Source organism: Cyprinus carpio, unplaced genomic scaffold, assembly GCF_018340385.1.
Source record: "Cyprinus carpio isolate SPL01 unplaced genomic scaffold, ASM1834038v1 S000006507, whole genome shotgun sequence".
Lineage (NCBI taxonomy): Eukaryota > Metazoa > Chordata > Actinopteri > Cypriniformes > Cyprinidae > Cyprinus > Cyprinus carpio.
In genome coordinates, this window is record NW_024879175.1 from 32,563 (window position 1) to 59,858 (window position 27,296).

The window sequence follows — 27,296 nt, forward strand, 5'->3', positions numbered from 1 at the left end:
CACACACACAAATTCATAAGTGAGTACTTCTTAAAACCTATGTCACAAAGCTGCAGAGACCCATTTTTACCAAAAGAATTGGGAGAAATCTTAAGTCTAAGGAAATTGCAGGGGTGTAACCCCTTTTTGATATAGATGATGTCATTAAAGGGTCAGTTCCTGTGTTTTATTCACCCTCGAGCCATTTAGTGTATATGACTTACTTCTTTCAGACGAATATAATTGTAGTTATATTAAAAATTGTCCTGGCTCTTCTATGGACACAGAAATCGCATCAGCACATCCAAGCTGAGACATTTGATATTTTCTGAATGCCATCCCGCACTATAAACCCTAAGGGGCTTAATGTCAGCGATTTTGCCTTGCTTCTATTTGGATTAGTTTGCTGTATTTGTTTGCTGTGGTTCCGTGTTCAATTGTTCAATTAAAGTTTTATTAAAATGTTAAATTTTTTTTATTGTTTTTTTTTATTTTTTTTTTTTTTGTTATTTTGTTTAGAAATATGGATTTTAATAAGGCTTATTTGTTAAAAAAAAATGCTTACCAACATACAAACCATTCACAATTGCTAAATTGGGCTCAAAATAGAAGGCTCGAGTGATACTAAATGAAAGAGCCATTTGGGAGGCGCCCGTAGAAACCCGGCTCTTCTAAAGAACCTTGAGCAAAGAGCCAAATCTTTGAAAAGAGGCAGTTTACATCACTGGAAATTTTAGTTACGTATTATTGGTATTGCTACTATTACTGTTGTTGTAACGCTTGTGTCCTGGGGTAACAGGGCTGGACAAAATACCTAAAACATGAGGTAGAAATTGAGTATTATTTCAGCAATGTAACAGTTCTTGTACTTAAGTACAAATTTTCAGTACTCTTTCCACCACTGGTGATTTGACATTATCAGTATTTTGCCAAAAACCAAACGAAACACTCCTACAGAGTGTCGTGAAGTCTAGTAGGTTAGACTAGTGCAAGCGCACATTTAAAGTGCGTTCTTTCACTGTGTGATTCAGTCTGTTAAAATGCATTTAGAATGATCACAAAATTATATAAAAAATATAGACATTTTCTCCAAAAATCAGCATGATTACATATATATATATTTTTTACAACAGTTCAATAAACAAGAAATTAATTAAGAGACTTGCATTTTAGACACCAGATTGCATGTTTTTGCTCTATTTCGACAACAAAAATATTTCCAAACACAGCAACCTTAGCACAGTTTTGTGTTTCTGATCAACATGACGGTGTTTCGTTCCTGAATGAATCAATTGAGCACCTGACTCACTTATTAACAGTGACTTGCTGAATCCTACTGGCAGTTTTAATGTCACATTTAAAGTATCTTTTGCTTTTTTTTTTTTTTTTAAATTTCAAACGAGTATTCAACATTTTGTTTTGTATATCAAAACATTATTTCTGCATTTGTAACTACAGGTTAAATGCATTCATGTCCATCATTAAACAGTGTGTAATCTAAATGCCACTTCAAATGAAGCTTCTGTGTTTCCTCTGCATTGAAAAAATTAATTTTGTTGAAACTGATTTAATTTGCCTGGCAACAGCCCAAAAACTAGTTTGAGATTAATAGGCCTATCCTGCTGACACCTCGAGCGGGACACCTCGCCTTAGAGCCCTGCAGAGTTTAGTTCTAACCTTGCTCCAACACACATACCATGCACTTTTCAAATAAGCCTAAATGATTAGATTAGCTGGATCAGGTGTGTTTAATTAGGGTTATATCTAAACTGTGCAGGGCTGTGGCCCTCCAGGAACTGAGTTTACATTTCATGAATGTAATGGTACTTTTACTTGATTAGAATATTTTCGTAATCTTTGCACCTCCGCTGCTGTGTTCATTATTACATCCAGCAACAGAACACCTCAATCACTTAGGAGCCATTCTTGTCTACATCTGCTCCGGCGGTGAAACAATAGCAGACTGATGACAGTCACTCAGGGCGGAGCTAAGGCAAAACGCTAGTGTCAGTCAACTATCGTGGGAGGGCCTGTCTGTGTGACGTCATCTGAGAACGGCTTGATTTAAGAAAGGGGTAATGGTTTAATGAGATTAATAAAAAAAACACTGGGTGGATCTTTATCATTATAGGGTGGTTGTGTACACACACTGCCAACACACATTTATGTTCAAACAATTTGTAAAAGTGCATGTCACATCCTATGAGCCCAATGAACCAAAATTTTAAACAATCCCAGTGAAAAGAGGGACTAAAATGCTGCTCATATGTGAAAACATACACATAGGTCTAATTAAACTATAGTATCTAGTAACGCTTGTGTCCGTAACAGGGTTGACAAAAATACCAAAACATGAGGTAGAAAAATAAAAAATAAAATAATAAATTACATAAACTGAGATGGCACAAAACAATTTCTTGTAATTTTAAGGTGTCTTCATTTCATGGATATTTAAAAAAATGTTGATTAAACTTACTTTATTTTTTTAATTATTCCAAGTGTAAAAGTCACAGATTTCGTGGAATGACTCGTTTAATTAAGGATGAAGCTAAACTCTGCAGAGCTGCAGCTCCTGGTTAAAGTGGACTAAATGTAATAAACTGAGAAATCCAGCATACGTCACTAAAGAGAAGTCTGTCGTTTCACTGGATGTGTGCATGGATGAATTGTTCAGTTCTGTGAAACATTTACAACATTTCAAGGAAGAGGTCTTTGAGTCACTATGTTTTTGTCTTTCTTCACAGATTTACCCAGATCAACACTGACTGTGACTCCAGACAGTCCTGTATTCACTGGAGAGACAGTCACTCTGAAGTGTGTGATTGAGTCTCACAGTGACTGGAGATATGAGTGGTATAAAGACAGCACAGAAGTGTCTAAACATCACACTGTAAACAGAGACACTCTCACTATCAGAGGAGTAATTACATCTGAACTGGGTTATTACAGGTGTAGAGGACAGAGAGATGAAAGATCAGTCTCATCACAGTTAAGCTCTTATGTTTATCTCTCTGTGAAGGGTGAGTTGAATATCATTGTCCTCTTAAACTCTCTGTACTACACATTTGATCATTTATTCAGACAAGACATACAAACTCCTGAAGTTCTCAGAATAACATATAAAACATCAACAGTTGTCAGCAGTAACGGAGTAGCTTTACTTCGTTACTGTACTTAAGTACATATTTCAAGTATCTGTACTTTACTGCAGTAGTTTTATTTTGAGTAACTTTTACTTCACTACATTCCAAAGCATAAGATCGTACTTTTTACTTCACTACATTTCATAAAACATATCGTTACTCCTTATCACGTACTCCGAGATGCAGAAGCAGTTTCTGATTCAAGAACGAACTGAGTCTTTTGAATGAACCTTCTAAATAGGTTCATTGAAAACACCAAACGATTCATTCACAAATTAGAATGATCCGATTGCAGCTGTTCTCGAGTCGACAACTCACTGATTCACAATAAGAATCGGGAGATCTTATGAGCGTGCGTGTCTTAAGCATGGTCTTAAGCTGTTAAAAGTAAGTTATTAATGTCGAAATTTAGAAATTATTATTGTAACTGAAAATCATATTTAGGTCAGAACTGAAAGTTGTTTGTGAACTAAATCTGCTGTAAAGAGTGAACTATTTAAGCCCACTAAAATGCTTGAATGCAGACTATGCAGACACATCAATCAGTGTCTCTATGTTTTAGATCAAAAAACATTAAAATAACACAGATTAAATAAAATAACTAATGCACATTCAAATTCCCCGCTGCCGTAATGTTAACAGTTTTATTAAAATGCTACGCATTTATCCCTATGTGACGTCTGTTTTTATATTGCCAACAGTATAAATGTTTATATTGATTGAATTAACTAGCTGAGTACACAGATATGAATGTTTATTCATAACCATACTGGAAATAGTGTAAATAAGTAAAAAAAAAAAATAAAGTCCAAATATTTTTATTCAACCATCTAGATAGATTACATCTTAGGGAAAAGAAAGGATGTGATGTTCAGAACATTTTAACTACAGTAATTATCAAAGTGGGAAGTGATGCTCCTCTGTGTATCAGGCCATGGGTATTTTACACCACAGACAAGGTTTGAGAAGAAAAAGATCATTATGAAAGTATAATTATATTTCCCTTAAAATGTATCTGTACTTTTACTCAATATATATTTCCCTTATTCTCATGTCATATATAACTGTGATGTTCTGCATAACAACAAACTTTAAAACACTTTTTTTCTTACTGGTGAAGATCTGATGTACTTAATCTGGTTTTCTCTCAGGTACATCACAGTGTATGCTTCACAGTGAACACATTATCACAGCACTTCCACTCAACGTAGTCCATATCAACATCAAAAATATATCTTTGACTCCCATATAGTGTATATTTTTGGGAAAATCCCCAGGTATTTTGAGCAGTAGGATTATAAAAAAATATCTGCTAATATAAAAATTTAATTAAGTAGCCTATATAAAAATTGGGTAAAATCTATCTTTCGACATACTTTTACTTAAGTACATAAAAAAACAAGTACTTTTGTACTTTCACTTGAATAAAATTGAAAAAGGAGTACTTTTACTTTTACTGGAGTACTATTTTATTATATGTATATGTATCTGTACTTTTACTCAAGTACTTGATTTGTGTACTTCGTCCCCACCACTAAATATCAAGTTAAAGAGAACAAAAATAACACTTGTTCACTGTTAGTCTGATGATTGTTTGAGATGATCTGATGTTGAATCACATTAAACCTGTAGTGAATCAGTAGAAAGAGAGACCATCACTCTCCTCTCCACATCTCTCCTCTTTAACATCAGTGTCACACAAATACAGGAACTCAGACGATCAGATCATGTTTCTGTCTAGTTCACTGAAAGAGCTCCGTCTTCTTTCTTCACAGATTCACCCAGATCTTCACTGACTGTGACTCCAGACAGTCCTGTATTCACTGGAGAGACAGTCCACCTGACGTGTGTGATTGAGTCTGATTACAGTAGCTGGAGATATGAGTGGACACCTGACTGGAGATATGAGTGGTATAAAGACAGTGTAATGTTACAGACGTCTGATTGTTACACTGTAAACAGAGACACTCTTACTATCAGAGGAGTAATTACATCTGATCAGGATCAGTACTGGTGTAGAGGACAGATAAGATCAGTCTCATTACAATCAAGCTCTGTTTTTACTCTCACTGTGAAAGGTGAGTTGAATTTCACTGTCCTTCTGCACTACATGTATGATCACACATCCAATCAAAAGATGTTCTCATTATCAGATGTTACATTCACATTACTCATAAATATGATTGTTCCATTCATTTGAGGGTTTATTTCTCTTTTAACTTGTTAAGGAGCTGTTCACACAGGAGCTGTTCTTGTGTTCACAACAGATGCAACAATGAACTGGTTACGGGAATATCAAAATGTATTTTAAATTTGAAGTATGAAGTGTCATCTTACAAACACAACACTGATGGCATTATAACACACAACAGCTAACGGCTTCAGTCTGATGTGATGGCCTCTTCACTAAACTTTCCATGATCCTGCGATGCTAGGTACTAGAGTCCAAAGTTGGAGCAGCCGGGGGATGAAGCTGCCCCCAAAAAAAAGGTGTACCTTTATTCTATACACTGAAGGTTTGGAATCCAGATTGCCATCATCCCACCAGAGAAATCGCAGATAGTCTTGATGTTCCTTTTGCAACATGAAACTGATGAAACATCCTTTCAATGTCACACATTATGGCTATTCGACCCCTTTCTAAATGCGACACAGCACTCCAACTAATGTGTTGGTCAGATCTGGACCTGTCATGAGTGATCATTCAGAGAGGTTTCATGAAAGCGTGCTAAACAATCAAAAAACACCACGCTGATCTTTCCTGGTTTGTGGGGGTGTGTAGATTTCATGGTGCGGAATATACCATGCTGGTTGGATCTCAAGTTCCAAATGTTAAACCCCTCCTCAGTAGCTACTTTGGGTTTATGATGTCCTATCATGAACTGTACAGAATCCCTCATAAATACTACTGCTTCATCTTTTGCTCAGCTCAGCTGCCTCCAGTGAGATGAGTCCTATGAACTGAACATTGTTTTTTTTTTGGGAGACTTAGGTGCATCTGTCCTCAAAGGAAGGGGGAATTCAAAGTGGCCATCTTCCTTTTGTCTTATAACCTTTCCCTCACCTTGGACAAGAATAAAATGTCTTCCTGAGTACCCGGATTATCATATGCAACTGTGATCTGTGAAGCCCACTTCAAGTGCCCCACTTATGTCTGTATAAATTACTTCCTAAACAAGATTCCGGCAAACAAAGTGTACTTCGTTCTTCTTTCCATCGTTCAAATGATGGTATTTTCAATGTAGGCACCACTTGCCGCACTAATGTTCTATGACTAACCTTCCTACTGCATCATGGTAATCATTTGCGGTGTATGAGCAGCCCGACATATGCTCCAGCCAAGATCAGTTGGTTGTGCATATATGGATGATTTTCTTCTCCAGATAGATTTCCTTGGGAAGAAGGGGCTTGTTGACAGTTGTAGCTGATCAAAACGACCTACTTCGCAATCCAAAATATGGTGGAACTCTTGTCTGCCAATTGTCGGACAGATGACGCCATTTTTAGCTTTAGCGGTTTCGGAAGTTGGGGATATGTGACACTGTCTGCCGGAATGAACTCTCGCGTAAAGACTGATGGCAGTGGAATCCTTTTATCAGATTTGTATCCTCTCACTTGTAGATTTGTCAGTTTCTAACACGGTATGACTGTTGCTCTTGCTGACATTGTGGATAGCTGCAGACTGACATTCTCCTTGTTAGTATTTAGCTCTTTAGTTACTTCATCTAGGGATAAAGGTTGTGTCACTTCTGTGTGTCTAAGAGCGCATAAAAACGAGGACTTCTCTTGATCTGCCTTCATTTGTGGATGAGACCCAGACTGGTATGATTGTAGATGTTTGTGTGTTTGAATCTCCTTGTCGGACTGTCGGATTGGTAATTGCTGCTGCAGCTATTTCTCCATCATCAGTTTTTTTCCTTTGAACTTTCATCTTCTTTAGAATGTTTAGGACTTTGATACTTTGATACTTCTTTGAACTTGTCATCATGCAGACATGTAGGATGTCACTCTCCTGACACTTTTCACCTGTGCTCTTATCACATCTTCTGAATGATGTCCAGTCTGCAAACATCCAAAGCAAAGCCCTCTGATTACCGTACAAACTCTCGACACGATCTTGAACTTGTCTTGTCAATGAACGTTCTTGCACTTACTTAAGACATGTCCCTGATCTTTAACAAAAGCTGCTGACATTATGATGCTTTGTGCCACATTTGGTGAGCAGTGTCTTCTTTGCTTGAATGGTTTGGTTTCATGAATGTTTTTGGTTTCCTGCTTCCACACTCCTAAGTTGCCTGTACTGAAGATATAGGATCGCAAGCGAGATCAGCTTCATTTGTTAGAAAGTCTAAAAACTCTGTGATTGTTGGTAACCAGCATGTGCTTCACGGGCTTCCATCACTTTTGTGGTTTCCTCGGGATAATACGCAATCTGGCAACTTCTGCCTAATCTTTTTGGATCTCATTGCTAGTCATTTTGAGAACTTCCAATGTCTGTCAAGTGAGGGCAAATTGGCGGCCTCACAGCTCTTGATGAAATCAGTAAACTCTCTTAGTTTTTCCCAACCATCTTTAGAACTTATTTTTTTTTTCTGGCCAGTCCATGCAGAGCTTGGTCTCTGAAGTGACTTTCCAATTATCAATGGGTCTCCATAGCACGTTGTCTCCAAAATCTTCCAGTCAGCGTATATGAAGCTTCAGTACGCTAGTTATAGGAAGGAATCATTCAACAGTTTTTTTGCAGCCTAACCTAAGTAATTCCCCGATACTATAGTTGTTTCGTTCTTTGGGATATATTCTGCCTGTCAATTAATGTTTCGAAAGATACGGCACCTCTTTTGACTTTTTAAAGGGTCTCCGTAAAACACTGCAGGATATGGCACTGGAAGACGATTGGCACTCATAGCCTTCTGCTAGTGCACTGACCAAATCAGAGCTATGTTGTGCAATTGAGGGGCATAAGCATTGAGGCTGAAGTTTGAGATGCCTGTTGCAGTAAGAGACTGAGCATTAATGCAACTTTCACTTGCAACTGGTAAGGATGGAGGAAGGAATGAGGGCATTTGAAGGCTTGGAGAACTTGGGACGTGGCTGGAAGCCAGACTGAGGAATAAAAGGGAGGACTTATGAAAGTAGGAACTGAAGTTTTCCAGTTGATTCAGCATCATGCAGCCAATCAGTCGCATCAAAATTTCCTTCCACTTGATCGTAGGAACCTTTACTCGAGCTCTGGGCAGCGTTCTACTTCATTCACTTCGTCTAAGACGTTCCAGACTGTTCTTCGCTTTGTCCTGCCGTGCTTGTTGTCTAGCCCAGTCTCAACATTCAAATTGTGCTCAACACGTTGTCGACTTTCAACACTCTGGCCTTGAAGTTCCTGAAACAGCTTCCCTTTCTTGTTCCTCCAAAACTGCCAAAACTTCCTGTGATGCAGCAGCTTCAGGCACATCTTCATTTCTTTTGACTGAGTGAATGCTAGAATGGGTTGAACTGCATTTTGATTGATGAGACTGTGGTCTTGATAAGGAGCCAGTAGTCCAAGATCGATCCAACATCCGGCCAAGGTTCTTTCTCTATATCTGCTGCATGTCCTTCAACATTTGCCCCTTGTTGCTCTTCTAACAATTAACTCCTGGAAAGCGATATGCCTGACATTCATCCTGCTTCGCAGGTCTTGATCAGGAGTCTGCACTATACGTAGATCTTCATAAATGGACTTTTAATCAGAAAAGGCTGATTTCCAGGTTCTCAAATAGTTACCATTCAGCTCATCTTTGGAAGCCTCATCCGGACAATATTTTCCTTGTCTAGCCTGTGCATGACACTATCCAATTTCTCATACATCATTCTGTATGTCGTTTTGTACAACCCTTAAACTTTACGTCTTGAAGTTCTATTCCCCTTTCTGGTATGAGTTCTGAATCTATTCCTCTTCTTAGCAGCCCTCCTATTTCCACAGGCCATGGAATCTGTACCTTCACGTAGTCAGGTTATTTGACATGTTCACTGCTAGCCTCTACGCGTGTGTCAGACATGCTGAGATATCTTGAATTGCTGTAAAATTAGATGCGAATAATGAACTTAAATTAGACTGATTAGTCTATGTGTAAATGTAAGCTACTATATGTTTAAATGTGAATAACCTTGAATTTTGTGTAGGAAATCAAAATGTTCAAAATACAGACATAAATATTGTATCCAAAACTGTATCAACATTTAAACTTATTTAAACTAAAATTCAAAATGGCTTAAATTTCAAATCCAAAATTACTCGTTGAATATTGACCATCTAGAATGCAATACCAAGATCTTTTACAGTCGGAGAGTAGAAAACTGCATTAATGAATTAATTTATCTGCAAAATAAAGTTTTTCCACTCAATGTTACCTTTAACGTCACTTGAATTGTTTGTATGTTTAATTACTCTTATAAACAACAAACCTGTAGACTCTTAAATAGGTGTAATAAGGCCCTTTTTACACTTAAATAAACATCAGTACATTAAATTCGTTCTCACAACATGTAGGCTGAGCACAGTAAGCAGGGAAATTAGAATTAGATTTAAGTCGCTTGCGCAAATTTTCCCCAAGTTAATCACTTCTCTAACCACCTTAACTTGATGGTTGTGGCACGACGCACTTCTTATTTAGCGTGAAACGTTGCCTTTCAACTCCGTCTAATCACCGTTCGATTGCAATCTAAATGCAGACAATGTTTTATGAGGTGGTGTTATCTGATGCGCTTAATCCTCGTCAAATCATCCCTCCGACGGTCTCGTTGTCCTTCTACCCGCGTTGAGTGACGAGTTCTCACTATCTCTTCCACAACAAACAGACACAGGTTCGTTCTTTAAGACCGAGGCATTTTATTCTTATGGTCGTTCTTCTGTATCTTTCATGCCCTTTGACGTCTTAACTCAACAACGCGTGAGAACCTGTATCACAAGGGAAAACAGTTACAAATAAATCAAGACACAAAATGGCAAACTTAGCGCTATTATGGAACACCTTTGTTACATTTTACAACACAAATACGCTCGTTGGGCCGCTTGTCATGAAAAGAGGTCTTTGAGCTTATGAAAATCTCTTTCCTGCCTTTTGGCTTGTGACAGGCACTGATTTTAAACTTAAATGTCTGTTTAACTCAGCAGAGCCTTGTGATGCGTATGCTCATAATTCAGTCCATCGGGGCGACTAAACAGACACGTCATTTCCGTTAAAGTGACGCATCCTCATCCTCGCGGCCTTATGTTTTAGAGTACACCAAATGAATTTACATTACATTACATTACAACTCATTTACATTTTAAATTGAACCTCAAATGAATTAATACAAAAGTCACAGAGTTAATTACAAAGAATTAATTATGAAACAAATATGCAGAGCATCTACATAACAGCATTTACAGCGCATACACGCAACTTCCATCTCTCTCTCGCTCTCTCTCTCTCTCCCCTCAGTGTTTACGGTGGTTATTGCCCTGATCAGACAAGAAAATATGTTGTGGTACTATCATGCAGTCTATAATGATATGATGTTAGCAAATATTAGTGTTTTTTGCAAACATTTCTTTGAGTAACATGACCGTAAATATGAACTCACGATTAAATGTAAAATAAAACAAATGATTACTTTTCATTAAAATCTTTATTAATGCAAAAAATGGTTAATTTATGTGTCTTTTTGCTCGCTCAGGCAGCCTGTGTGCCAAATAATTCATACCCTTCATTTGAAGTGTGGTCCCGAAAAAATCTTCATTTTGAAGGGCTGTCTGGGCCTTTCTCCTTACCTTATACCCTCCAACCAAAAAAGAGAAGCGAGACACCACTACCCCTTCACATGAAACTCGAAACAGAGGAGAAAAGGGGAAGGGGGGAAGGGGTAGAATTGTGATTGGGCCTTAGATGTTTAATTGCTGTGTGGAGCATTGGGATCAATAGACGAGAGCTTAATGAACTCATTTTTTTGTTGAAAACCTCATTCAACCAAATTTGACATTTCACTCACGCGTTTTGTCTGTAGCTCGTAATTACCACCTGTGCACATTCAAACTCATTTTACCAGCACAGGTCACATATACACTGAGTTAATACAGAGAAAAATACAGCTGGAAGAAAGTTGGACTGTTTCTCTCCATGTGCAATTATCATTATGACAGTTACCCCACTGAAAGTTTTCATTTATTTATTCTATTTCCTAACCAAAATATTACATAAATAATTCACATACAATCAAAAACAACAACAAAAAAAAGCTGCTGAGAAAAACAGGTTGAAACAAGTTATTAGTTTTGCACTATACTTAAAGCTCTCAGAAGAAATTGGCATGAAAAACACTTTAGTTGACAGAAGAAACAAAAAAAAAGATAGAGAGAGTGAGACCATCAATCTCCTACTTTAACATCAGTGTCACACAAATACAGGAACTCATATGATCAGATCATGTTTTTGTCTAGTTCACTGAAAGAGCTCCGTCTTCTTTCTTCACAGATTCACCCAGACGATTCACTGACTGTGACTCCAGACAGTCCTGTATTCACTGGAGAGACAGTCAACCTGACGTGTGTGATTGAGACTTACAGTAACTGGAGACGGAGAAATGGACTGACATATGACTGGAGATATGACTGGACATATTACCAGACACCTGAGTGGAGATATGAGTGGTATAAAGACAGTGTAATGTTACAGACGTCTGATCGTTACACTGTAAACAGAAACACTCTCACTATCAGAGGAGTAATTACATCTGATCAGGATCAGTACTGGTGTAGAGGACAGAGAGATAAAAGACCAAACTCATCACAATCAAGATCTGTTTCTCTCACTGTGAGTGGGTAAGATTAATATATGTCTCCTAAATGGTGTTTCCAACTAATTTTTATGGAAAATATTTTATATACACAAATATAATGCACATATGCTGACGTCACTCACAATGCACTAGTCATTTTTCATTTGAATAACCTTTTACTAATTTCAGTTTTTGATTTAACCAAAACACAATATATTTAAATTTATTTTAAATTGTTATAGTTCAATTAAAATGATTCGCACAATAAAACATAGAAACAATCCCATTTATAGTATAAGAGTGTGTTCAAGGCCTAACACAGCTGTTCAGGATAAATGCAACACAGTCATATTCTTGCAAAGTCAGTGACTTTTAATGAGAGACATGAAGCTGGTGCTTATTTTTCAAATGTTTTCCAAATTGAGCTGCAGCTGACTTACTGACAAAGTCAGGATATTATGCAGGATAGAGTCCAGTTAGTTGCTGTTCAGGTTCATCAGACTGAACGTCTGCTCACCGAGGTAGGAATGCCAAAACAGAGATAATATCATTTGTGCCTGATTGCAGGGAGTTCATCAGGAAACTTAGCTGGCAGTGATTTTGAGTGGATCAATATCTATCAGTCTTAATGCTATATTGTTATTATTATTATTATTACTATTATTATGCTATACTAAGAGGCTTTCAAAAGTGTTGAGATTTCAGTTTTATCAGTACAGGTATATTTTCCCCTGCGTGCACTAGACAGGCTGTCCGTCAGTGTATTTACATCATTACACCAGTAGGTGGAGGCAAGAAACTGTCTTTATTAGCAGTCATCATTAAACCAGTTCATTCATTCGAGGGATACTCTTAAAACACTGATTCTTTCATGAATGAAACAAGGTGATGAAATAACCTTGACTTTGAGCGCCACTTATAAGACTCAATCGACGATCAACGTGTCAACTGTGATGTTTCACTACATAGAGATCAATAATGTTGATTCAATGCATTAATCAGCGCTGATGCCAAAAAAGGAAGGGAAGTCCCCCTTAAATGTTGCAAGGATACTTCAAAAACAAATATCGCTTTAATCATCTGACAACTTGTAGCAAACTGTTTCATGAATGCAGGTCTTGACCTGAAGGAGGACAATTGTAGGTAATCGCTAACATATATACAGTGGGTACGGAAAGTATTCAGACCCCCTTAAATTTTCACTCTTTGTTATATTGCAGCCATTTGCTAAAATCATTTAAGTTCTTTTTTTTTTTCCTCATTAATGTATGCGCAGCAACCCCATATTGACAGCAAAAACACAGAATTGTTGACATTTTTGCAGAATTATTAAAAAAGAAAAACTGAAATATCACATGGTCCTAAGTATTCAGACCCTTTGCTCAGTATTTAGTAGAAGCGCCCCCTTTTTGATGAAATAATACAGCCCATGAGTCTTTTTGGGAAAGATGCAACAAGTTTTTCACACCTGGATTTGGGGATCCTCTGCCATTCCTCCTTTGCAGATCCTCTCCAGTTCTGTCAGGTTGGATGGTAAACGCTGGTGGACAGCCATTGTTCAGGTCTCTCCAGAGATGCTCAATGGGTTTAAGTCAGGGCTCTGGCTGGGCCATTCAAGAACCAGTCACAGAGTTGTTGTGAAGCCACTCCTTCGTTATTTTAGCTGTGGTCTTAGGGTCATTGTCTTGTTGGAAGGCGAACCTTCGGCCCATCCTGAGGTCCTGAGCACTCTGGAGAAGGTGTTCGTCCAGGATATCCCGAATAGCTCAGTTTGATGGGTTCTGGTCATCCCAAAAACGTCTTCCATTTAAGGATTATGGAGGCCACTGTGCTCTTAGGAACCTTAAGTTTCAGCAGAATTTTTTTTTGTAACCTTGGCCAGATCTGTGCCTTGCCACAATTCTGTCTCTGAGCTCTTCAGGCAGTTCCTTTGACATCATGATTCTCATTTGCTCTGACATGCACTGTGAGCTGTAAGGTCTTATATAGACAGGTGTGTGGCTTTCCTAATCAAGTCCAATCAATATAAATCAAACACAGCTGGACTCAAATGAAGGTGTAGAAACCATATCTCAAGGATGATCAGAAGAAAGGGGGGGGGGGGCGGGGCGGGGGGGGGGGGGGGCGTGGACAAGCCACCTGAGTTAAATATATGAGTGTCACAGCAAAAGGGTCTGAATACTTAGGACCATGTGATATTTCAGTTTTTCTTTTTTAATAAATCTGCAAAAAAAATGTCAAACAATTCTGTGTTTTTCTGTCAATATGGGGTGCTGTGTGTACATTAATGAGGAAAAAATGGAACTTAAATGATTTTAGCAAATGGCTGCAATATAACAAAGAGTGAAAAATTTAAGGGCGTCTAAATACTTTCCGTACCCACTGTATATATTATTTATTTTATGTTTCCTGAGTTGCACTTTCTAGTCGTATTCTTATTCAAATTATATTCAAATTTAAAGACAAAATTTCACTTAGGGGGGAAAAAAAAAAAGCAAAATTCCACTTTCTCCTCAGTTTGTAGGTAATCACTATATATATTAACCCACACATATACACACACACACACCACACACACACACAAACACACACATACATACCTATACATACACATATATGTGTGTGACCAGAAAGTCATTTACTGGTAAGATGTCTGTACTTCTACTTGAGTATCACTTTCAGGTACTTTATACACCACTGACAAAGAACATGTGTACACGAGTCCTTGCATATTACACAGATCACAGATCATGATGCTCATGAGAGACAGCTTCAGATCTTTGTTTACTGAGGTTAGTTTATAACAGAAGTATCACTCTTGTGGTTGATGGACAGACATGAGTTCTTCAAAATCATAGACTGTCTTAAAAAAAAAAAAAAAAAAAAAAAAAAAAAAAAAAAAAAATGGACATAACGTTCTCTACTTCCTTCTACTATAGACAAAGCGAAAGCCAAAACTCAACCAAACTGTTTGGCCTCCGCTTCAATTGATCTTTTTTTACGACTGAAATGAGACAATGACAAGATTTTGTATTGTAGATGAACCTCTTATTCGTGTAAACATGACGCAAATTTGATTCACTATTTCATGAACCCTTTAAAATCTAACAAAACAATTAATGTGACTTATGACAGCACATATTCATACATTTCATGAGGTAAGAAACAGATTAAACTTCAGAAAATGTATTTTTCCCACCTCAGTCCCAAAATACCAGAGATGTCATAGACTTTCATCTTAATGATCAAATAATATGGGATTTTAATGGTCTTAAACAATTTAATTTCATACATAACATAAGATCTATAACACACAATTACTGTGTTGAGTTAATGCTTGCATCTCTTTTATCTTTGTCTGCTTTTATCTTGATCAGATTTACCCAGATCTACACTGACTGTGACTCCAGACAGTCCTGTATTCACTGGAGAGACAGTCAACCTGAAGTGTGTTATAGAATCTAATCACAGTGACTGGAGATATGAGTGGTATAAAGACAGTGTAATGTTACAGTCATCTGATTGTTACACTGTAAACAGAGACACTCTCAGTATTAAAGCACTGAATGAGTCTGATCTGGATCAGTACTGGTGTAGAGGACAGAGAGATGAGAGACCAAACTCATCACAGGAGGGTAACCGAATACATCTGTCTGCTAATGGTGAGTAAATACTGTGATGAACATTATTTATCAGTTTTTTTGTGGCTTTAAGATGCCGCCTTTTAGGCAAATAAGGTTTATTATAGAATGTTCTAGATGTTCTAGATTATAGATTATCAATGATATTTTTGTTCAAATTAAATGTTATAACCAGCAGGAGCAAAGGGTGTGAAGTCAGAAGCCTTGAAATATTAGGTTTTATGAAATAGTATTATATGTGACTTACGATCAGATCTGCATGTGTGTGTTCTCCAGTCTCAGATGCTTCATCTTCTCTTCTGGTCACTGCTGTGGTTGTGGGATCAAGTGTTTGCTTGTTGATCTTCATCTCACTGCTACTGCTGTGGAGATACAAGAAGAACAAAGGTGTGGAGCAGTTCATGACATGATTAATACAACTGAGCAGAAACACATGAAAGATACAGTTTATGAATAAAGGCTCATGAGAAGATCTAAATATCAGCATAAAGAGTCAGTGTAATCACTGCAGATACTCTTGAGTGACCATTAATGCTCTCTGTTTCTATTATAGATCAGCAGGCATAACATTAACCAGACATCAGTCCCAAATCAATCTGCAGAATCTCAACCAGAAAACTCTCCTCTACAGTCTGGTCAGCCTCACTAACTAATCATTTAAAGTGATAGTTCACACATTCACACACACAAAGAATTACCCATGTCAGTTCAAATCATATGACTTATCTGTGGAACAAATAAATAAATAATAATAATCAGTTGGGTTCAGTTTAGACCCCAGCATTCTTCAAAAAATATTTTTGAGCCATCCCTTTAAGCTTCATAATTATTTTTTCCCTTCAAGACTGCTTTGCTTTTTACCTTTTATCCTCAAATGCTTGTTTGCCGTCCAGCAGGTCCTGATCACATCTATGACGACGTGACTGAAGTGAAGAAGAGACACAAAGGTTGAGTTTTAAACCATCTTAACACATACTATTCATAATCAGCAAATATCAGTCAGTAATGTGGACCTGTTTGTTTCAGATGATCCAGAGTCATTTTTGGAGGTCACATATTCAGAGGTCTTATGTTCATATTTGGATAATGGTAAAGCACCTTTAGATGTTCCCAAGGTAAAAAAAAAAAAAAAAAAAAACACCGCACACAACAACAACTGTCAAGTTCCCTCACTCTAGTGAAGTTCAACACTGCAGTTTCCCCTACTTGAAAGGGTATGCTTGCTTCTGAAGGTTTGGACTGGATTTTACTCAATGACAGGAATCAATTCTTTCTTTTCTTTTATTTGAAAGTTATCTTGGCCAAAAGCAGGTAAAAAAAAACCTTAAACACAACACAAGTAGGTCAAAAAAAAAAAAAAAAAAAAAAAAAAAATACAATAAGCCCAAGTACCCATAATAAAGCATCACAACCCAGGATCAAATACTTAAATTTAAACACTAGAAATTAGTCTTGAAAATAAATGGAAAGAGAGAAACCCATATCTAGAGCACCTAAATAAATTGAAAACACTTTTAAAGCCCTACTCAAATGATTTTACCCTTAAACTCTAACAGGTTTAACCTATAAAAACACAATTCCACACTTTCAGCTTTTACCCTTAAAACCTTTACAAATACATTGCTTTTAACTATACCTTCATATGTTAAATATATAACACTTTAGCTTACAATTCACAAAACACATAATTTTCATAACATTTTCCTTTTTTTATACACATTTTTCACCTAAGTATAATTACAATGATTTACTTAAATGTCAAAATCCACCACACTGCACAAACGAATGCTCAACGACTCCTTCCTTGTTCAAACAAGCTTTAGTCCTGCAGTATCACTTTCCAGGCTCAGTTTCTCCACCCATTTTGCCAACCTGACTCTGAGTCCCTTAATCACTAGATCCTTCCCACCTGGTGACTAATTAGCTGTCTGCAGCTGGACGCCACACCCAGCGCCAAAACACCCAGGCAGAAAGGGTTGTGGTCATGCAGCTCAGCTCAAAACACCTCCCACTCGATCTTGTCCCACGGAAAACCGCTGGAAAGACTCGCACACACAACTAGCAGTCAAAAGATTTTCCTCCTGGGCTTTCTGCCTGCTCCTCCACTGGCAGTAGGACCACCAAACCGTCGGACGTGGCCCGCGTGATGGAGAATTGTGGACTCAAGGTCCCTCCGATGCTGCTGGGAGACGTGATGCTTGGATGCAGGATATTTGGATGCTGATATTACAGGCCCTCACCTCCGGAATACACGGGCTTGCCACAAACTTTAATATTCACATCCCTTACAATGTTTCTGGAGTCAGGGTTGACACTGATGACTCTTCCGAGCTTAAAGTGGCCCCTCAATGCATTCTGATCGCAGAGCCAAACAATATCTCCAATTGCGACATTCCTCTGTGCAGGTGCCACTTGCTCCTCACAAAAAGATTAGGACCAGCAAGTTGGCTCCAGAATCTCCAGAATTTGTTGACCTGATGCTGCATTTCCTGGAGTACTCTTGTAGGGATAGCTTGTAAAGTCAAATGTTTTCCAGTCACCACTTGATGATGCTCGTCCCAGCAGGAGTGTATTGGGCGTAATGTACCACACTGTAGCTTCAAGGCTCTGAACCCTGGCATCAATGGGCCGCTCATTTGCCAGTTTAGCGGCGAGCTGAAACGTCGTTTGAAGCTCGCTAAAACAGAGCCCAGACTCTCTTCCCAGACTCCGGAACGCACTTCGTTCACAATCCGAAACAGCTGCTTTCAGCAGAGCCATGTTCCGATGAAGTGAATCAGCTGGCAGGATTTCCAATGCCAGTCAGTTCCATTTTGAGCTGAAGTCTCCTCCACAGCAGACCTATTCAGGCTGTCCAGGAACTTATACAAACTCCTTCAAACAGACTTGGCACCAACAAAATGAGTCCCCGGATCGGACCATATCTCTTAGGGGTGGCCTCTAATTGCTGTGAACCTCTGATAAGCCATCAGGAAGCTTTTCAGTTGACATTGTGTTGGCTGATAGCTCCGTGTGGATTGCTCTGCTGACCATACAGCAAAATACAACTCCCCAGACTTTCATTGTAACTCTTTTACTAACATCATCCTTGAACTGATAGGGTCCAAACAGGTCAACTGCTGTGAACTCAAATGGAGATGCATAGCCTGGTTCTCTCCTGAGGCAGATCACACCCATCACTTGCTGACTTCTTCTCGCTCTGGCTTTCTTGCAGACCACACAATTGTCAATGACTTTGAGCTATTATTCGTCCCCTGATGACCATGCTCTCTTTCTCACCTTCAACAGAGTCAACAGCCACACCCTCGTGACCCTTGCTGTGAGCTTCACGAAACCAGTAAGTAATGTTTGATGGACCCAGGCGTTGCAAGGTTAAGAGAGAGGGACACCAACTCGGTCTTCATTTAAAGGCTTGGACCTCGCCCACCACAACCCAGTAACCCAGTTTCTTCCTCCTTGAAGGACTACTAGCCGGTGGTCTATTGTGGTTGCTGGAAAGGTCACACCCCCTCTTGTGTGGCAAGAAAAAGATCCCTTAACAGCATCTTGGCGCTCTATCGTGGTGAGACCCTGGCTGATGAGACCGCCTCCCACGTTCGGAGCTCCCAGGATCTTACTTTTAGCTGCAAAGCATTTTGATGCCCTCCCAGACCCAGGCGATCGTCTTAACCAGAGAGTCAGGTTGCTGAAACCGTCCTTCATCCACAGGTTTCGGACAGCAGCCCCAGCAGGTGGCCTTCGATGCTCCAGGGTCTGGTGGCCTCCTTCCCCATTAGCTTCTTGTGAGAGCCGCAGCAACATGACTTTCTTCTGCATCCTTCCAACACTCTCTCTAGCAGTTACTGACTACATCCTTTGCAGACTTAATCGGGCCACTCCTCAACTGGTAGACTCAGGAACTTTGGTCCTTGCTGCCATGGTGAATTTTCAGCAAACTCTTTTGGGCCAGCCCCCACGTTAGTAATGATGTCAGCGATGTTCAGAGATCCAGGAATCCAGGAATCCACCACCAATCCTGAAGTTGTTGTGCTGGTTTGGATTTCTCCAATCCTGTTGCCAAAAAAGGTCCTGAAAGCCATAGCTCTCACGTTGAATTGAGCAAAGTACTGTTTGGCTATCAACGAAGTGGTACCACTGGCTTAACTTGAATTCACCCACGTTGCTCAAAGTAACCTCTTTAAAAACCGGGCGGCGAATACTGCTTCCACATAGCTCTGCCTTGACTGCTTCCCCCATTGTGGTCTAGTGGGAGCCAGCTTAGCTTTGGATCCACCAGTCTCACTGTTGGACCTTGATCACAGTCCACACCCGCAGAGCAGATACAGGACAGCACCATAAGCATGATCGCTCCCATCAGAAAAAGGGTAATTGCATCAGGCTCAGCTGGCACGCTCACTGGGGTCAAGGCTTCTAGGGAACTTGACTTTGCTCAGCTCAGCGTATTCTTCAAAAAGGCCGATGGCATCTTCTCTAAGATTTTTTCTGATAGCGCAAGGTCCCAAGTGTCCCTGACGGTACTATGCATTTGTGTTTGGCCTCTTGAAATGCTCTCCGAACCAAAAGGCTGGCTCCTTTCTGCTTTACAGGTGTCATCAGACCAACTGGGTCTACAGCCCAGAAACTTGGCTAAGCAACTCTCGTCGTGTCAGTGGATCTTGCGTCTGAGCTCTCACCTCTTCCTCCTTTGAAGGTCTTGGCCAAGTCTCATCATGTCTCTTCCTCTTTGAAAAGTTTATACCAACCAATAACATGAAGCTTGTCATCCTCCAGGGTGTAGCCAAGGCCAAGAGCTTTGTTGTCCTCCTCCTTGAGCTGTTTGGCAGGATTACAGTCTTTGGAGTAGCCTTCTGCTCTTGTTTCCCTAAAGACTCCACTCCTACTTTCACCAGAAAAGACCCACGGCTTCAACTTGAACCCTCCTGCTCCCAGGATCTGCTCCACATTTTTCTGTGATACTTTTGAGCTGGTCCCAAGTTGGTTTATGAGAGGTCAAAATATCGTCGACATAGATGTCCTCCTCTAGCAGCCGACGCTCTTCCCTCAAGATGGCTAAACTGGGGGAGATTCGCTTTGGCTGTCTCTTCATGGCGAGTTGAGCAATACAACCTGCTGGCTTGTCACCAATGTTTACTCTTGTTACTGCATATATGCCCAGCTCCTCCTCTTCAGAGGCAACCGCCACCATAAACCTATTGCAAATGCTCCTCCCGATCTTCAAGCCATACTGAACTGTACATTTTCCTTATGTCTCCAAAGCGTGCAAACTTTCCATCCCTCCGGACCTGAGAGGAGCACAGCACGAATAGAATTTAGGACATCGGGGGCCCTTTTAAACAGGAGGTCATTCAGACTCAGCACTCTCTGCACTTCTGAACTACTGTTCAGACAGTCTCACCGGAGTTGTGACGGAGCGTTTGTGGGCGGGGGCGATGAGGTGGCTAATGGTTAACACACTGGGGCCAGTCCATGTCTGTGAACGGGACGTCTTTTAGACAAACTTCATTGCCGCCCGGCACTCGACCATCTCGTGAACTTTGAGCAGCATAGGCAAGCCTTCCACTGCCGGCTCCCTGGTCAGCTGCTCTCTCAGTCCTGAGGAAAGTTGCCTCAACTGTACTCCTGTTGCTTGGTAATGTGGCTGGATCTTTACCCAGGTGTTGTAATTGGCCGTTGCATTGGAGGACTCTCACTGTGCTCATCTCGCAGCTACATATGTTAGGCCCATTCTTTACCACCTCCCGCTCCCTTTCTTCAGCGAGGGTCATCTTCTTTGCCGCCTGGCTGACAATTTCCACAGCGACAACCCCCACATTTCGGGATGCAGCCAGCGCCTGATACTATCCCACGCATTTCCACCACTCGAGGGGAAGCTGATGTAGTAAGGTCCACAACTGAATCGCCTGAAGTTGCTGGCTTTGTTGACGATTATATAGGGCCCACGCAGAGATGTTTTCTTCGTACTTTACCGCAGCAGTTCTATAGACCTGGCGAAAATGCGTTCTCGATGTGTGGGCTGATACAGTTACCAACTCAAACAACTCCAGGATGGGTGCCTAAGCAAACTGTCTTTCCCATGGTCCGTCCATTTCAGCACAAAGGTCCCCCACCGCGCGGACTTTTCTGCGCGGCCAGCATGGCCTTCACTTGTGGACTTACAAGGAGGTGGATCTCCCTTGGCCTTGCCAGGTCACTGAGTGGAATGCGGGGAAGAACTCTTTGCAGTTTTTTTTGGCTGACACATGTCTTGAATGTCTGCAACGCTGTCTAGGCCATAGCAAACCCAGGCTGGTGGGATCTGAGCGTGCCTCCTTAAGGTGTTGACCCGAATTTTCAGGATGGTGGTACCAATTTTCGTATGCCCAGCATTTGCGGTACTTACCTCCAACAGCATCATATGACAGGCCCCCTCTGCTAGGCCGGCTTCTCTACCAGAAGACTTGAATGACTCTTTGCAATATGGGAGGTTCCTCGTGCTGTGTGATACAGAATGCGTCCCACACTGTTGGGGGCTAATTCAGGTGATGGAGCTTTTTTCTGGAAGAATTTCCTCCTGGGCCTCGGTGTAATTCCTCATCCTCCAGCTCTCACCTCCCACTGTGGTTTTCCTCCTCTCTGAGCCGTAACAGTCTCTGGATCCCTCAGCACTGGGGACACAGATAGTAGTGATGGTCTGTAACTATCCTGCTCTCTACAATGCAGGATTTCTGCACAGAAAAACAAAGTTTTGCAGTGATACCCTCGGTCCTGGACCTCCAGACATTTCCAGGCAGCTCCCAGCTTCCGCACTGCGTCCTTCTCGGTGAGCTTGAGGACACGGAACCTTTTGCAGAAGTACAGTTTCTTCTTATGCTTGATGTCCCCACAGACGACACATCCTGAGAGATTGTTACTGACGTGATTAATGCTCTGGTCCTAGCCTGCCCTTTGCTCAGGTCGGTTTTCTTTCCTCAGTGGCTCTTCATTCCTCAATTGATCCAGCTGTTCGTAGATGCTCTCTTGACTCTTGAGAAAGGGCCAGAAGATAGTCCAAAGCGCTTCTCTGGGTCAGTACTGCTTCTCTCAGCTGCTAGAGAAGCCACTCTTTTCTTTCTCAGTGCCTCTGGGAAGCTTACTTTCAATTGACTTTGTCACCAGAGGATCCCTTAAGGCGCCAGTGTCACCCAGGTCACTCAGGTCTTCAAGGGCCTTCTCCACAGCTTGAATGAGCTCAACAATTTTCTTGGGCTGGTGCATTTGGCAGCTGGAAGTCTCTCTGGAGCCTCCTCTCTATTTCCAATAAGCGATCGCAATTTGGCTTCCAAACCGATCTCTAGGAAACGAAAAATGTTCATCTGCTGTGTTATAGGTCATCAATCGAAGCTCTCTCATTCACTTCTCATCCAAGCTGTCAAGAAGCTGAAACTTTTTGAAGTCTTTTGAACCAGGTGGGTTCTCCTTGCCTCTGGAGGGCCTCCCAGTCCCTTTTCCAGCGATGAAAGTCTCGCCTGATGCCAGTAAACTTGGGGAGGGAAGTAGGCCTTAGTCTAATGGCTGCTGTTGGATAGCTGATAGAAGCTGCACCCACAACTCTTTCGGCGTCTTCTTTAGCTTTTACTTGAATGAACTCTGCTTTTCTTGACATTAACTTGGGGATTATCTGCTCGAGATCTCTGACCCACAGCTGGAAATCTTTTCCGTTCAGCAAAGAGGAGCACAACACTTCCACTGCGTATGCCCAGCTCTTTTGCCCTCTTAACCAGTGTTTTCCCTGTTCTGCAGGGTGTGATGGCATGCATTTCGTACTACTTGTTAACCAGCCGTGAGAATTGTCGCTTTGCGGATGTCCTACTGCCTTTTAGCTGCTCTGTTGTCTTTGAGTCAGCCATCTTCTTTTCAGCAGGATTGGGTGGGTGAAGATGATATTTCCCGTTTTTATCAGGCCTGCTGGTTGCTGTTCAGGACCCCCTCTTCTCTGTTCCAGGCGTTCACAGCGGTTTTTTTACTGTCAAGTTCCCTCACTCTAGTGAAGTTCAACACTCTGCAGTTTTCCCTACTTGAAAGGGTATGCTTGCTTTCTGAAGGTTTGGACTGGATTTTACTCAATGACCAGGAATCAATTCTTTCTTTTATTTGAAAGCTATTTTGGCCAAAAGCAGGTAAAATAGTAAAAAAAACTTAAACACAAACACAAGTAGGTCAAGAAAAAACAAAGCCCAAGTACCCATAATAAAGCATCACAACCCAGGATCAAATACTTAAAATTTAAACACTAGAAATTAGTCTTGAAAATAAATGGAAAGAGAAACCCCATATCTAGAGAACCTAAATAAATTGAAAACACTTTTAAAGCACTACTCAAATGATTTTACCCTTAAACTCTAACAGCTTTAACCTATAAACACAATTCCACACTTTCAGCTTTTACCCTTAAAACCTTTACAATACATTGCTTTTAACTATACCTTCATGATGTTAAATATATAACACTTTACAGCTTACAATTCAAACACAATTTTCATAACATTTTCCTTTTTTATACACATTTTTCGCCTAAGTATAATTACATGATTTACTTAAATGTCAAAATCCACCACACTGCACAAACGAATGCTCAACGACTCCTTCCTTGTTCAAACAAGCTTTAGTCCTGCAGTATCACTTTCCAGGCTCAGTTTCTCCACACATCTTGCCAACCTACTTTTCATCCTGTGAGTGACTCTGATTCCCTTAATCACTAGATCCTTCCACCTGGTGACTAATTAGCTGTCTGCAGCTGGATTGCCAACACCAGCGCCAAAAACACCCAGGCAGAGAGGGTGTGGTCTGCAGCTCAGCTCAACAACAACTATTCACATATATATATATATATATATATATATATAATTATTATTATATTATATTTTATTTTCTTATTTTTTATTTTATTTTTTTTTTTTTTTTTTCAAATGATGTGACACTCAGAAGTCATAACAAAAAGTAAAGAAATGCAGAGGTGTGCAAAATTATGAACATTTTTAATTTTGGTGGGTGAACTATCTCTTTTACTGACTCCTAAAGTCATCTGGCTCATTGAAGAAATATATAAATCTTACATTTTATCATTATTTTATTATTGATGTTTTGTGTTCTTCAGATGCTGATGCTGGAGTTGGTGATGCAACTTATGCTTCTGTTAGGAAGAAGGGTAACCAAAAAAATAAAATAAAACAATAATTGTGTTATAATTGTAAAATAATTTTATAATAACTGACAGCAAGCTCACAATTTGTTGTCGCAGATTGTGGCATATAATTGGTTCTTTTACATTAATAAATCTCCTTTACGGGTTTCAGTTACTTACTTAGATCTGCATTATTCACATCACCTGCATCATCTTGTATCTGTTTTATCTGTTAAAGGTCACCGAGTGCAGTGAAGATAAACAGACAGCTGAAAGAGATTCACAGCAGGCAGACAAGTAGAGCGCTTGCATTGCTTAAAGGGGTCATAGGATGCTAATTTCACTTTATATGTTGTTAACATAAATGTGTTTTGGCAGTGTGTGTACACATCTACCCTATAATGATAAAATCCACACAGTGGTTTTAATTTAATCCCTTAAAATTAATATTCCCCTTTTGCAAATCAGGCCATTCTCAGCTCCTTGTCTGTGGACATCACACGGATGAAGGCCCCTCCCACGATAGTTACCTTAGCTCCGCCCTGAGTGAGCTGTCATCAGTCCAACATTGTTTCACCGCTGGAGCAGATGTAGACAAGATTGTCTCCTAAGCGATTGAGGTGTTTTGTTGTTGGATGTAATAATGAACATAGCAGTCGTCATTTACACCGACATCTGAGCCGCTGAAGACACAGTGGATTACGTTTGTTTCTGAAGGGAATGTGCCCCGATCAAACTAAATGCGTTTATGTTCGCAGCAAATCATTCATGATCCAGCTTCACCAACAGAAGAGAAGTGAGTATATGGTTTTTTATGAATCTTTGCAATCGATGTTCCTAATAATGTGCTAGTTAGCAAGTTCTGCGGCTAGTAAACAGTCTTAGAGCAGGGTTCGTCACCTCACAGAAGAGAGGGGTGGGGTCAGCAAAGCTCATTAGCATTTAAAGCTACAAGCAAAAAATGGGTTGATTTCTGCACAGCTGATTTTGACACGTAAAAAGGGTGTTGTTTTACACTACCATTGAGAAATTTTAACCAAAGTATGTTACAGACTTTTCATTAAGGCCCTAAAGAATCATATCAACTTGTGGAAAATAGGCATCCGATGACCCCTTTAAAAAATAAATCTGAGTGAACTGCTTATGCACATGCTTGATTAAAATACTTTAGAGATGTATATTCACTGTATTATCTAGAGTTAAATATGATTTTGTTTAAATGTTTTTTTTTGTCTTACTAATAAATGCTTGTGTTTTTTGCCAAGTCATTGAGATGGATGAAGATTTTTCTTATATATCCACATACAGCTTTTTACATTTCTATATTTTTCACACTTTTTTGCAGTTAATGAAGTTTGAGTTTTATATTTAATAAATAAAAATACAAACATGTTTTCTTTGCATGAGTTTTTCATGAGAATTGTTAATCTACTGCCATTTTAACCATAGGTAAAAGTAATTTCAGGTCAAGCAACAAGTCAGCATATTTGCTTTGACTGTAGAGAAGTTTTTTTTTTTTTTTTTTTTTTTTTTTTTTTTTGAGGGTGCAGGTTGATTATGCAGTTATTGTTGATGAACCACCATATGTTGGAAAGTTCACCCTTAGAGTAATGTCTGTTTCCTGAGCTGGAGGACATGTTTGTGTCTTTAGCATCCAGCACCAGATATGAGCCATGCAAATCAGATCCTGATGAGGAAACCACGAATTAACACTTATGTGAGATTCTTTTTCCTGAATATTCTCTGAGAAATTCGGCTGCAAGCTCTGTTTTCGTCTGACTCTGGCTCCTTTATTTTCTCTGTTGAAGATCATAGATCAAAAAAGAAAACACTTCATGAAAAACAAAAACAAAAATAAATAAACAAATGGCTAATTTCTTTCTGAAGCTGTCTTGTAAAGTAATTAACAGTCACTACAGCATTTCTAATTACAATCTTTGAAGGCTACAACCCCCAAGCACTGAAATATTACTCAGTAGTTGGATAAAAGATGTGTCTCTCTTCCCAGGTTGGTCTTCAAAATAACTTCCTAATTCCACTAGTTACATTTGTAAACTAATAATCAGCAATATGATTTCCACACTCTGCACAAATCTAAACCTAATGCACACTGACATGCAACAAATCACTATTAAAAATAGCTCAATAATAACATGCAAATTAATGAAAGAGACTGACATCAAAACAATAAGATGCACAGAAGGCTGTTCACGAACAATCAGGTCATGCGTACAGGAATAACCACTGTAATCACTCACTCACAGTTATATGATGGACAGGATGGCTGTTCTGTAACTAGAGTTGCGAAGGGGTGAAAAATTTCTGGAAACTTTGCAAAAATCTCTGGAAAGTTTCCAAAATATCTGGAATGTTTCCGAAATTTACTGGAAATTTTCCACCTTTTTGCAACCCTATCTGTAACTGACCAATGTTTGATAAACAGCAGCGTAACTTTAACGCAGGACAACGTCAGCTCCTGAGGAATCTCCAGTCGATTATTCAGCTTGATCATGGAGGACGTGAAGTCAAAGCAAGCAGCAGCAGAAGGACCAGGACCCTGCAGAGACATGCGAGAGATCAGACGTTACAGAGCAGCTCATG

General features: G+C 39.8%; 1 protein-coding gene and 2 long non-coding RNA genes across 3 annotated transcripts in view; all 3 read left to right on the forward strand.

Moving 5' to 3' along the window:
• Nucleotides 1-11,632: 11,632 nt before the first annotated feature.
• LOC109069944 (B-cell receptor CD22-like) overlaps nt 11,633-27,296 on the forward strand; it is an 89,666-nt gene continuing 74,002 nt past the window's right edge. Inside the window, exon 1 of the transcript XR_006159371.1 lies at nt 11,633-11,954. The gene's annotated coding sequence lies outside the window, so the exon portion shown is untranslated. The remainder of the gene's footprint in view (nt 11,955-27,296) is intronic.
• Nucleotides 11,823-15,943, forward strand: LOC109090144. The gene is made up of 3 exons (XR_006159372.1): nt 11,823-11,958; nt 15,293-15,577; nt 15,833-15,943. It is a non-coding gene; the product is annotated as an uncharacterized LOC109090144 (long non-coding RNA).
• LOC122143804 lies at nt 16,126-16,650 on the forward strand. The gene is made up of 2 exons (XR_006159373.1): nt 16,126-16,503; nt 16,583-16,650. It is a non-coding gene; the product is annotated as an uncharacterized LOC122143804 (long non-coding RNA).